Source organism: Erpetoichthys calabaricus, chromosome 1 (genome assembly GCF_900747795.2).
Source record: "Erpetoichthys calabaricus chromosome 1, fErpCal1.3, whole genome shotgun sequence".
Lineage (NCBI taxonomy): Eukaryota > Metazoa > Chordata > Cladistia > Polypteriformes > Polypteridae > Erpetoichthys > Erpetoichthys calabaricus.
In genome coordinates, this window is record NC_041394.2 from 27,164,544 (window position 1) to 27,178,238 (window position 13,695).

Consider the following 13,695-nt stretch of genomic DNA (forward strand, 5'->3'; position numbering starts at 1 on the left):
CGAGCTGGCGCCCCGTCCAGAGATTGTTCTTCCCTCACGTAAGATGCTTGCTGCGCAGTGTGCAACCATCGATGAAATAATTTATTGCAACAGTACTGTCTCTTTCTAACGTACTAACCTCCAATTCCCATCCTTCCTTTTCTTTCTCCAAGTAACCAATCGCCACACAATCAGCTCTGTAATAAATGTCAAGCCATCTGTAAGCTTAGAATGCAGATTCTCCAAAACTTTTAAGGAACATTGAAATATCGTCATTGTACATGTTTAATTATTCCATCCATCTATCCATCCAGGGTCGTGCCAGTCCCAGCAAGCATACAGTGCAAGGCAGGAACAATCCCTGAATGGGACTGCTACCGCTATCTCATCGCTACCGCTGCGCCACCATGTCCACACATTTAATTATTAACAGTATACATTATTTAAATGAAGTTAAAAATTAATTGGTATAATGTAATTTACATACTATACTGCATTTAATCTTAAAAATAATATGAAGAGCTCCAAGAAGATAACGCTTGGAAACCTAAATTGACTTAGAAGCCAGTCATCATCATCAGTAAATACGCGCTCTCTTCTATTGAATTGAATTGAATTCCTTTATTGTTATTGTATGGTACAATGAGATTCAATATGCAAATCCTTCATAAACTTTTTTTCCTATAAAATGATAAAATAATAATCATAATAATATGATAAAAAACAATGAAACATATGCAAAATGAAAGCATAAGTACAATATACATGTACATATAGTGCAGATAGTGCAAAAGGTTCATATAGTGGCTCAGTGGCTTGCAATATTATAACTGTATTGCAAGTTTACAGTCAGGCAATTGTACTTATAAGTACAAACAGTTCTATTGGGAGCACTTTATGGACTGATTGAGTGTATTTAGAGCACTTGGGATGAAACTGTTTCTGAACCAAGGCTCTGAAACGTTTACCAGATGGGAGATGTTCAAATAGACTGTGCGCATGACTGAGGCAGGTTGTGTTAGATGCTATATCCCGATAATCATCTTTCCGATCAGCTGCTGTAGACCTGTGATTTCCACACTCAGATACAGTGGGTTAAAATACTCTGAGTGGTGGACTGAGACTAACAACACTAAAGCAGCTATGATATTTGGAATAGTTTGGCCATTCCGTGGACTATTATATTGTTACAGGCTGATTACTATCAGATGCCTTAAAGTAAAAAGCAAAATGCAGTTAATTAAAGTGTATTTGATAAAGTTGAGTCAGGGATGTGAATCTAAAAAATAAAGGGAAACCACAAAGGAACAGTAGCACTGCTTTGATGCATGGTGCCGCCAGTTTGCAAAATCGAGCTGAAAACTTGAGTATGCAATGGTTTGACCTGGCATGGGAATGTGCGTGGCTTTACGGCAAGTTTACTTTTTATACATCAGAATGTGAGCATGGAAACAGGCATATGCAACATTTTTGTGCACCATTCATACATGAGGCCCCAGGAGACTGGATTCAAAACTCTGGCCTGGTGGCTATTTTTTTGGGCTTTGCCCATTCTCCTTATTTTTGTTTGTGAGGGGTTCACAGGTTCCAGCTCTGTCTGTTAGGCTTTTCTCTGGATGTTTTCCCTTCACATTATCTGGATGTGCAGATTTGGGTGGTGATTGGTGAATGATCAGGTCTACCAGTAAATGATATTTAAATATATAGCTTATGCAAACAAGGCCAAATTTATTGTCCAATAGATATTGCTTACACGCATAATTTAAAGACCAGGCCCACATTCATAAGATCAAATCAAGCATATTAAATCAAAAATACCAGGAACTCCGTGTGGCATATTTTCCCTTCGTTCAAGCACCAAAAAAGCATCTGATCAAATTCCAGGGTTTGGGAGTAAATATTTCAAATGTAGTGGACCTGTGACTAAGTGTAAGAATTAGAAAGGAAGGCAATTGGTAAATTATTCTGTTTTTGGAAAAATCTCCTAAATTTACTAACCTGCACAATTTTTTGATGAGATTGGCAGAATTTTTGGTGATTTTTTTTGGAAATTCCACCATGTCGATACCCCTGAGGATGACGTTGTAGGTTTTCATTGGGTCAGGTCCAGAGAAGGGAGGGCTGAGAAGAAAGAAGAAAGGAAAATGAATAGGAAACGTGAGACTGACAGGATACTTGGTTTTAAGAGGGTGCTTCATTCAACTTCTTTATCTGTTTGAAAGGAGTCAAACCTGAACTGGGCTCATCCCTGGCAGCATCTATGGAAAGGCAGAAATAATCTGTGCACAGGCACCAGATGATCAAATGGTAGACTATTGCACAAATAAACACTGGGCCAAGTTAAAGTCAAAAATTAATCTAACATACTGTACATGTCTTATAAGAGCCATTTGTTAGTCATTTAGATTATGCTAAAATGATAAAAAAGTATTTTCTTAGTTATGTTAAATTGTTTGCTTATATATCCATATTACTAACCGAGAATAAACCGGATATGGACGCAGGTACACAGCGATGGGACCATTAGACGTACTGCGCAGGCGCGCGTCTCATAAACCGCAAGCGAAGTCTTATCCACCACGAATGAAGGAGTCACGGCCCAAGAACGAAAGAGCTCAACTAAAGTGAATGAGAAATGAAGCAACAACGCGCCCATAGCTAACGACTAACGACACAGCCACACACAAAAGAGGATTCTGCGCTGCACCCCAGAGTCAAACGTGAGAGGCTACGGAGGCCCCACAGGTCCACAAAGATAATACGGAAGGCGCAGGCGCCATAATGTGAGTGGCACTACTGCGGAGTGAAGGCGCAGGTGTCACCGCCGTATTGTGAGTGGCACTACTGCGGAGTGAAGTTAGGAATAATGTGCTGCTTGGGATTGTACAAACCGCTGAACGCTTTACACCAAATTCAAACACAATACAGCTCAACGATACAAACACGAGCCCACCTGGATAAGATCAATGAACGCAGGCGCCTACAACGCGCGTCTGAAACTGCGGAAGCAAAGCAGGCCCGGGTTCAAAACGAACGACCTCGACTGACGGATATACAAACACAAGCCCGCCTGGATAAAATCAATGAACGCAGGCACCTATAACGCGCATCTGAAATGTCGCGGACAAAGCGGGCACGGCTCCAAAACGAACGAGTTCGACTAATGTATTTCAGGATACCCAATGCCAAGGGTAGGCGAGCGAAGCGAGCAGGAGGCAGAGCCCCCTTGTTAATGCATAGTGTATGGGAGATTCTATTATAACCCCCACAGGCTAAATTGAAATGGAATATTCTAATTATTTCTTGTCCCGCTGACTACAGATTAGTCCCAGTTTATGTTCTGCCTTGTAGTTGGTAAGGCACGGAGGGCAGCAGTTTCAAACCGTGCCCGATTGAATACATCGTGCTCTACTGAACATGCAGTCCCATATGTATACAACGTACTGAATATATTAAGTAAAGCTTATATAAGTTACAGAAGTTTAACAAGAAAAAGCTAAGTTTGTATAAGAAACATTTTTTTCTTTTTTGCCTTTCATTCTATGTACGTAACAACATTTTTCTCTATTTTTGTGTGAACAGTTTTGCTTTGAATTTTCACTCAACCTTTTAAAAACAAATTTCACTGAACAGACAAATTTCTTGTGTACACATTTGACTCATGCAGATCCTTTAGAGATCCTGGAAAAAAACGCAGCTACAGCTCTTATAGGATGTCTGAGTGCTCCGAGATAAACCCACACAGACACAGGGAGAACATGACAACCTGTCACAGACAATGACTGAGCTGGGATTTGAAAGCTAAACCGCGGAGCTATGAGGCAGTTGTGTTAACCGCTGCACCACCGTGCAGGCCTCACAGTTCATCTTAAAGTCGGTGACTCCCTCTACTGTCAGAAAGGAGCATCAGCATGCAGGTTCTACTTCTTGATATCACTCCTATGCCAGGTTGCTACAACAGAGATACCAGCTGACAGTAGAATAATATTGCTTCTCCTCTGGCTGAGGAGTGGTGTGATTTGACAGTACACATGGATATCGAACAGGTCATGGGACTCTGTCATGAGGCGAGGTCTGCGGTGCACTTTGGGAGCCTCTTGAACACGCCACAATTGATACCATAACAGAGATTCACCGGGCAGATGACGAGGAGGTGCAAAAGTGATAAGTGCTTTTATTTAAAATCCAGCAGTCAAAAACAAAAAGTTCTATAAATAAATAATCCAATAAAAATACTGATTGTGGAAGTTAAAAATGAATCCAATAAATACTTCATAAAAACGAGGTTCAAATTCCCTGGTAGGAAACTGTCCTTTAAAACCACAGTTCCCAGTGCGTCCATTTAAAACAGACATCTCTTCAGCTTACCTCCAAACAGGACCTTGCAGCCGAGGAGATGCCTAACTGACATTTCTGTCAGCCTTCTCTGCCAGGTTCAGGTCCCTACAGCCCATGGTTCCCAGCAGGACACCATGCCAAACAACCTTGTTCCTGCAGTCATCTCTGACCTCAGCTGGGCACCATGCCAAGCTTCCAACTCCTGTTGCCAGGCCTGTGGCCCTGTGGTCCATGAGTCACCTGCAGAACAACACGCTGAGCCTTCCTTCACCTGCAGCTCCCGCTGCCTTTGTCGCAGACTTATACAGCGAATTCCTCCAATGAGCACAGCATCACTCCAACTCCCTGATCATTCAACTGGAGTGGTCTCCTTCATCCCCTGAGTGTTGGCCACACATCCCCTAGGGATTTTCTTTCTCGCACCAGCTCCCTCCATGTCATGCCTTGTCTCCATTCTCTATCCTCCATCTCTGTTCTTTTCCTGTTCTATCATTCTCTGTCTTGAATCTTTCATCAGTTCCCCTTTTGCCATGCCGGCTAGTCCCTTATATGCCACTGTGGGTGCAGCACCTCAATTACAAACTGTAGAAAGCCAATGGAGCGATCAAGACAGACCACACCTTGACGTGCATCCTCAGTCACCTCACCAACCTCCTACATGTGGATGGTTCAAGAAACTGGCTGATGTGATGTTCTTTCATGCACCTAGTAAGACTTGCTAGTTGGCACCTATACAGTGTTTATAACAGAATAAGAGTTGAATTCAAGAGAGATTGAAGAACAAGGATATAATGGAGAAAGACTTTTATTTTAGGCTGGTTATTCTTTGTCTTTTACTCAATCACAGTATGATATGCAAGCATTAATTCAGTACTGTTATTCAAATTCAATTGTCTATAAATATAACCCCCTACTTCCATCCATCCATTATCCAACCTGCTATATCCTAACAACAGGGTCACGGGGGCCTGCTGGAGCCAATCCCAGCCAGCACAGGGCACAAGGCAGGAACAAACCCCGGGCAGGGCGCCAGTCCACCACAGGGCACACACACACCAAGCACACATTATGGACAATTTAGAATCGCCAACCTCCTACTTGTTTTTTTTAATTATATTGATATTATTTGAAGAAAACAACATTCCATACAATCATGTCAAACTAAGTATGATTCAACCTCTGCCCGAGAGAAAGAGAAGAGAGACTACAACATGAGCAAATCTTTAAAAACAACAAAGAAAGGAGAATGTCCTTTTCCTTCGATATAAATGCTTATTCTAAGATTTTATTAATTAGGTCCTGTCATATTTTTTTTTTTTAAAAAGTTTTGAACAGATCCTCTAAGTGAGAATTTAATTGTTTCCAATTTCAAAGGGTACAGAACATCAGGTACCCACTGAGTTAGAAGAGGTGGACTGGGATTCTTGCAGTTGAGCAAGATAAGTCTATGTGCTAGTAGCGTGGCATAAGCAATTATAATCAATTTGTCATTCTTAACTTTAAGCCCATCTGGGAGTTCACCAAACATGGCTGTTAATGGGTTAGGAGTGATTTTGACACTAAGGCTGTCTTTTGTTCAGACTGATGCTAATTTGGTGCATGCCCAAAGTCTACTTGTACTTTTTGTCCATTCTGACCATGTTGTAACAGGCTACTGTGATGGATGCTGCCTCTTCAGTATGGTGCCACAAGGGTAATTAGATAGATAGATAGATAGATAGATAGATAGATAGATAGATAGATAGATAGATAGATAGATAGATAGATAGATAGATAGATAGATAGATAGATAGATAGATAGATAGATAGATAGATAGATAGATAGATAGATAGATAGATAGATAGATAGATAGATACTTTATTAATCCCAAGGGGAAATTCACATACTCCAGCAGCAGCATACTGATACAAAAAAAAATATTAAATTAAAGATTGATAATAATGCAGGTAAAAACAGACAATAACTTTGTATGATGTTAATGTTTACCCAGGGGTTGAATTGAAGAGTCGCATAGTTTGGGGGAGGAATGATCTCCTCAGTCTGTCAGTGGAGCAGGACATTGACAGCAGTCTGTCGCTGAAGCTGCTCTTCTGTCTGGAGATGACACTGTTTAGTGGATGCAGTGGATTCTCCATGATTGATAGGAGCCTGCTTAGCGCCCGTCGCTCTGCCACAGATGTCAAACTGTCCAGCTCCATGCCAACAATAGAGCCTGCTTTCCTCACCAGTTTGTCCAGGCGTGAGGCGAGATCACGCAGATGGACAAGTTTTTCCCTGCCTGATTACTCACTTACATAAAGAGGTTTTTTATCAAACTTGCCCTGGTAGAGGATCAATTCCTTTCTTTAATTAAGATGTCGATTTCTACCACAACATGCACACACGCACAGACACACACGCACAGCCCAGCCACTGTGGTGTAGTGGGTCCGTGGCTATGAAAGATTGGTGGCTTTTAAATAATCCATTAGCCACGTCAGTCTCCTTAGGTGCGATCGTGAAGCCGCTGGGAGTGATGGATTTCAGTAATTGGGGCGAGTTGCACCTGCACGTGAGGGTGTGATCACTCTCAATTGCTTAATCGGCTTCCTGCGGTTCATGATTGAGGCGCTGCGACCATGGAGTCATATAAGAATGGGCCGGCACAAAGAGGAAAGGGACAGAAAGGAAAGAGGAAAAAGAAACTGAAGGAGAGTCAGAGCAAGAGCACAGCATTGGGGATGAAAGAAAGTGGATCAGCCAGCCAGCCAACCAACCAGCCAGCCAGCTGTAAAAGAGAGGTCAGCAAAGTCAGGGGTCCCGGATGGAGCGAAGGATCAGCGCTCAAGGAACGGTTCATGCCCACTTAATGGAAGAGTGAATATGATCATGGAGGAGTCCGCCCTAGGGATTTGAGGGACGACTACGAGTGCGAGAAAGAAGAGGGGAGGACAACAGACATGAGCGGTCTTGCAGACGCCGGCGGAGGCAGACAAGATGGGGGTCAGTAGTGTGAGGACCGTGGCGGCTGAAGTCTCTCCCGCTGAGCATGCCTTGGGTGAGCTGGAGAAACTGGAAGGAGCTGTGCTTGGCTGGTGTGATCCCAGTGTCTGCGGGAGGATTTTAGTCTCGTTTTAGCCTTGTTTTAAACGTCTGGATTTTACCTTTTTTTGTATGATTATTTATTGAGATTTTGATGCACTGCCCTTTTATTTGGACACTGTTTTGTTCATTTTTGTAATAAAAGCATTTCTACACTTTGAACCTTTTCCTTTTGCTTTCATTTGGTGTCCTCATTGTCCAATTCATCCAGTTACATTGCCGACGGTGTTGGGTTTGAAAGGTTCCCAAAGGAGAAGTGGGAGCGTGAAGAGGAACCAGCATCGTCACAGCCACACATTAGGGCCAATTTAGCATCGCCAGTCCAACTAACCTGCATATCTTTGGACAGTGGGAATACATGGAGGAAACCCATGTATACACTGGGAAAGCATGCAAACTCCATCCAGGGAGGACCTGGGACATGAACCCATGTCTCCTTACGGCAGCAGCACTAAAACTGCAGAACCATGCCTTCCAAAAAACATTTGTTAAAATCTGCAAACGTCGTTGCCATGTTGTTCATCAATAGCTAAACTCTTCACATTCACTCCTGGTAAGCTAAAAAAGTTTTGTAATGTTGTTCTCTCACTGGAAAAACTCTGATGGTGTGAATTAATTGGATGGTGATACTGCATTCTTTGCGTAAGTAGACTAGGATACAGTTAACAGAAATTATGGGGAAATGTTTAAGGATAATCATACATTGATTTTATTGAATTTTGTAATTAGATCAGACAAGTCAGTTTATTTTTGGGACCTTAATTTTATTTATATGGTTATGGGGTTGCATGGTAAGATTATAATTATGTTGTCACCATCACTGTAATCTACATGTTAGACTGGTGGGTTAAATATATACTACCCATTCAAATATTTTTATACTGCTGTTAAATATTAATTTGTTTTTCACTCATGTAACAAAGATTTGATCTTTTTAGAAAAATGTGAAATGTAAAATAAATAAAAGCCTGCCAACAGAGCCCAATTCTACATGGTTTCTGAAATGTGCAAATATTTCTTGAGACAGTCCTGCCAGGTGGCTCTTCCCTCTGTTTCCATGAGCAGATCTGGCAGTGATGATTTCATTCAAAATATCTTGGAGTACTTGGCATCATGACCTGACGAATTTGCACCAAGGCAGCATGTAGGCATGTATCATGTAGCTGAAATTTATGGTTGTCTATTAGTTTGCATCTGTCTGGTGAATACAGTCATGGGCATAAGTCTGGAGAATGACACAAGTGTTTGTTTTCACAAAGTTTGCTGCTTCAGTGTTTTTAGATCTTTTTGTCAGATGTTTCTATGATATACTGAAGTACAATTACAAGCATTTCATAAGTTTCAAAGGCTTTTATTAACAATTACATTAAGTTTATGCAAAGAGTCAATATTTGCAATGTCGGCCCTTCTTTTTCAAGACCTCTGCAATTCGCCCTGGCATGCTGTCAATCAACCTCTGGGCCAAATCCTGACTGATGGCAGCCCATTCTTGCATAATCAATGCTTGGAGTTTGTCAGAATTTGTGGGTTTTTGTTTGGCCACCCATATCTTGAGGATTCAATGGGATTAAGGTCTGAGGAGTTTCCTCAAATTTTGATGTTATCACTTTTGCTGTATGGCCTGGTGCTCCATCATGCTGGAAAAGGCATTGTTGGACACCAAACTGTTCTTGAATAGTTGGGAGAAGTTGCTCTCAGAGGATGTTTTGGTCCCATTCTTTATTTATGGCTGCTTTCTTAGGCAAAATTGTGAGTGAGCCCACTGCCTTGGCTGAGAAGCAACCCCACACAGGAATGGTCTCAGGATGCTTTACAAGTGGCATTACACATGACTGATGGTAGCGCTGTTCACCTTTTCTTTTTTCCGGATGCCCGAAACAATCAGAAAGGGGATTCATCAGAGAAAATGACTTTACCCCAGCAGTCCTCAGGAGTCCAATCCCTGTACTTTTTGCAGAATATCAGTAACTCCCTGATATTTTTCTTGGCTTCTTTGCTGCTCTTCTTGACACCACCAGGCCATCCTCCAAAAGTCTTTGCCTCCCTGTCCATGCAGATGTACTCACACCTGCCTGCTGCCATTCCTGAGCAAGCTCTACACTGGTGGTGCCCCTCGATCCCAAGCCATAAATAAAGAATGGGACCAAGACATCCTCTGAGAGCAACTTCTCCCAACCATCCAAGAACAGTTCGGTGACTAACAATGCCTTTTCCTGCATGATGGACCACCGGGCCATAAGGCACTAAGTGGCTCGGGCAACAAAACATCAAAATTTTGGGTCCATGGCCAGGAAACTCCCCTGTCCTTAATCCCATTCAGAACTTGTGGTCAGTCCTCAAGAGGTGGGTGGACAAACAAAAACCCACAAATTCTGACAAACTCCAAGCATTGAGTATGCAAGAATGGGCTGTTATCAGTCAGGATTTGGCCCAGATGCTGATTGACAGCCTGCCAGGGTGAATTACAGAGGTAATGAAAAAGAAAGAAGGGCCAACACTGCAAATGTGGGCTCTTTGCATAAACTTAATGTAAGTGTCAATAAAAGCATTTTAAACTTATGAAATGCTTGTAATTACACTTCAGTATACCATAGTAACATCTGACAAAAAGATCTAAAAACACTGAAGCAGCAAACTTGTTGAAAACCAATACTTGTGTCATTCTCAAAACTTTTGGCCACGACTGTACATTTTTATTAAATTTGCTAATTCAGGATAGATGTTGGTACACAGCCATAGCAAATTCGGATTGCTTCCAAAATGTATTTGAGCAGTCAAATAAAAAATAGGATATGAGCCAAAAATTCAGATTGAGTCACTTTCACCTGCAGTCTTAAGTGGAGCTTTTGTAGCATGTAGCAAAATATAGACTCATACTCAGTCAGTATGGACTGGCATGGTAGCACTGTGATGTTTCTCTAGAATTGCTGTGAGACTGGGGAAGGTGGGTTTGGGTAAGCTGCCTTTATGTTAAACCAAATAACATGTTACTGAGATGTGGGAAGAAGGCCAAAATACCCATAGAAAACCAGGCAGAAGTTGAGGAAGTTCAGATTCCACATTGCTGCAGAGTGATATCAGATCAATTGTTGACTGTACATCAGCTCTGAATGGGAGAGGGCATGAATTGTGCTCCCATTGAACTGCTGCCCATTCGGGACTGGTGACTGCCTTCCTCCCATTGCAGCAAGCTTGTACTCCAGCTCCCCATGAGTACATGATGGAAAGAACAGGTTCAGAAAGTGGATGAGGCACTTTCAAGAGTTTCAGAGTATCTAGTTTGGAAATCTGAGGGGTGCATATTTGCTGTTATGAGTGGCATTACACTTTTGGCCTGTTATCTACTGGGCCTACCAGTAACAGACAGCCATGTGTGACGATGTATGGATGAAAATGATAAATGTGAGGTCATAGCTGCCTAATGGAGATTAGTGGATTGATCTCTGCAATTGAGGGGGTACCACCTGTCCCACGTGGAGAAGTCTGCTGAGTACTGTAGGGTCATATTCATCAGTGAGCATGTAGACAATTGTTGGCTCTAGTGTAGCAACAACTGTGCTGCTGGTGTAGGAGTGAACAATGGAGGTGAAGTGCTAACAGGAGTATATCACTGGGTGTGCGTGGGTATCCTCATTAAAGTTTTGGAGAATGGTATTAGAGAAAGTAAAACCTAGTCTTCTCTGCTGTGCTTGGGAAGCAAATACTGTAACTGTGACCCTCAGATGAAGAAGCAAAGGGTAATCTATATATATATAAAAGTCAATGTGTGTATGTATGTTCCAGCATCACGTCCGAACAGCTGGAGAGATTTTCATGAAACTTGGTACACATGTTCCTCATTGGTCAACTAAAAATACTGTAGGGTGAAATCAGCCCTAACCCACCCCCTTCTTGGTAGGGTGGGGGGTGAGCTTACAGTCTTGTATGCATGTTATCATCCAGTTGACACTCGGAATGACCGTCAGAGAGCGAACTGGAGGTGACTGCCAGCGTTCTTTAGGTTTGAGCGCCGCCACACCCCTGTTGCTTTTGAAATTAAATAAGAGTTCTACATGTGCAGGCGTGTGTGTCTGTCGGCCCAGAAGTGAGACGTAGAGACAGAGTAAGGGTTCCAGCTCCGATGATACACAAGCGAGTCAGCTAGTAATGAATAAATGGGCATGGGGTTCAATTACAGGCCTCAATACTCTAATTATGAAACTGCTTGTCATTGTCCACGGCTGTTCTTGATGTTAACCAATTGGAACGACTAATCACTGATCACATACCTGCCACTCAGTAGCTCAAATATCAGAATCCCCAGGGACCAGTAATCTGCTGAGACGTCGTGACCCTTGTTCAGAATGATCTCAGGGGCCACATATTCCGGAGTGCCACAAAATGTCCATGTTTTCTTCCCAAAGCCAATCTGTTTTGCAAAACCAAAGTCAACCTGCAGGAAAAGGAAAAGTGCAAGAGGCGTTATTATGGCAAATAAAAATGTCAATGGGAACTAGAATACCAAAATAAATCTATTGTTACCAGTTTAGCATAGCCACAGTGATCAAGGAGGATATTTTCAGGCTTCAGGTCTCTGTAGATAATTCCCCGACAATGTAGGTAAGCTAAAGCCTCAACAACACAGGCTGTGTAGAAGCGAGTTGTGGCTTCGTCAAATGAGCCTCTGAAATACAAAGACAAATATAGAAAGGTCCAACATCCCTGGCACTACTAGGGCACACAGTCCATCAGAACATACTGTAGGCAAACAACAGAATTCAATTCAGTGCCAAGGGTGAGCAAACGTTAGGCTGGTAGCACTGGAATCAAGGTAGGTAACAGACCTGAGCACTGCATCAGTTCACAAAGGGGCCCAATCTTGGAAAAACATACAGAGAGAATTTAGACCCACAGACTAATCTAACACACACACTCACAACCCATCAAAAACTGATGATGGTGTAATAAAGAGAAATACAATAAGCACAATTAGATAAGAGCATTAGAACATACAGAAGAAAAATCTTTGATGAGAACGGGCCATTCAACCCAACAGAGCTCATCAATTCCAACCATGTAATTTCTCCAAAATAAACAGGTTGACATTTTGAGGTCCCTATTAGTCCTGCTTTCTACCACACTACTTGATAATTTATCCCATATGTCTAAGATTCTAGGTATGGACAAAAACTTTCCAACATTTGTGTCCTTATACTTTGTTGAAGAAATTATTTCCCAATAACCACTGGGAATCACTGTACTAGTGTTATTCTTAATTTTAAATACTTAAGTCATGTCACCTCTTAATCTGTTTGCATAAACTGAAAAGGAACAACATCTCCAATTCTCTAATCATAATTCATACCTCTCAGTGCCTGAATCAGCTTAGTTGTTCTCTTCTGGACTTCCTCTAGTGCTGCTATCTGTTTCTTGTATCATGGAGACCAAAACTGAGCACAGTACTCTACGTGATGCCTCAATAGTGCATTTTAAAGCTCGAGCGTAACATCACATGACTCACACTCCACACATGCTACATAACTCTCTTAATGTCCACTGCACACTATCCTGATGTAGATAGCGATACACTGCACTATGACTTTTAGGTCCCTCTCATAATGTGTACTTTAAAATTTCAGAGTTTTGAAATCTAACATTTCTACTTCCTATCTTACACTTACTTAAATTAAATGTCATTGTCCACATATCTGAACCAAGCTTGTATGCTGTCCATGTTCCTCTGTAATAATTTGACTGATTCTAGATTATCCACAATACCTACTAGTTTGGTATTGTCTCTCTATTATATAAAAAAATCTTGGGACGAGAGGAGACTTTTTCAGAGAGATAATTTCAAGTCCCGCGAGATGAGACTTTGTGCCAAGAGATTTAACAATGCCCACAGTCCACTCACCTCTCATTTGTGTGAATGCTATTGTCAGACACAGTTCCTGTGCTCTCAACTCTTATAAATTTTTACGTTTTCCTCATTTTAATACAAGACATACAATCTATTCGTTTCCTTTGATGTAGTCCTTTTCTGGACAATAATTTTATACGTTCTAGATGAAACACCAACGACTAAATGAAGAAGAATGGGCAGCATATCGAAAAGAGGCCCAAAAGCATTGAAGAGAAAAGAATTCAAATAGAACAATAATAATCTAAGTGCAAATTCGGAAAATAAGGAAAGTTGTTATCAGCCCAGGCCAAGTGGAATTGAAAACCTAATAGGTCCAAGCAGGGGTGGAAATAAAAGACAAATAATAGAAGACAAAGTAAAACGTCTTAAAGAGGTTCAAAAACGTTGGCATGTTA

General features: G+C 41.7%; 1 pseudogene; it reads right to left on the reverse strand.

Annotated features, from left to right (window-relative positions):
* The window catches only part of LOC114645374 (cGMP-dependent protein kinase 1-like), a 134,375-nt pseudogene that overhangs the window by 10,164 nt on the left and 110,516 nt on the right, over positions 1-13,695 (reverse strand).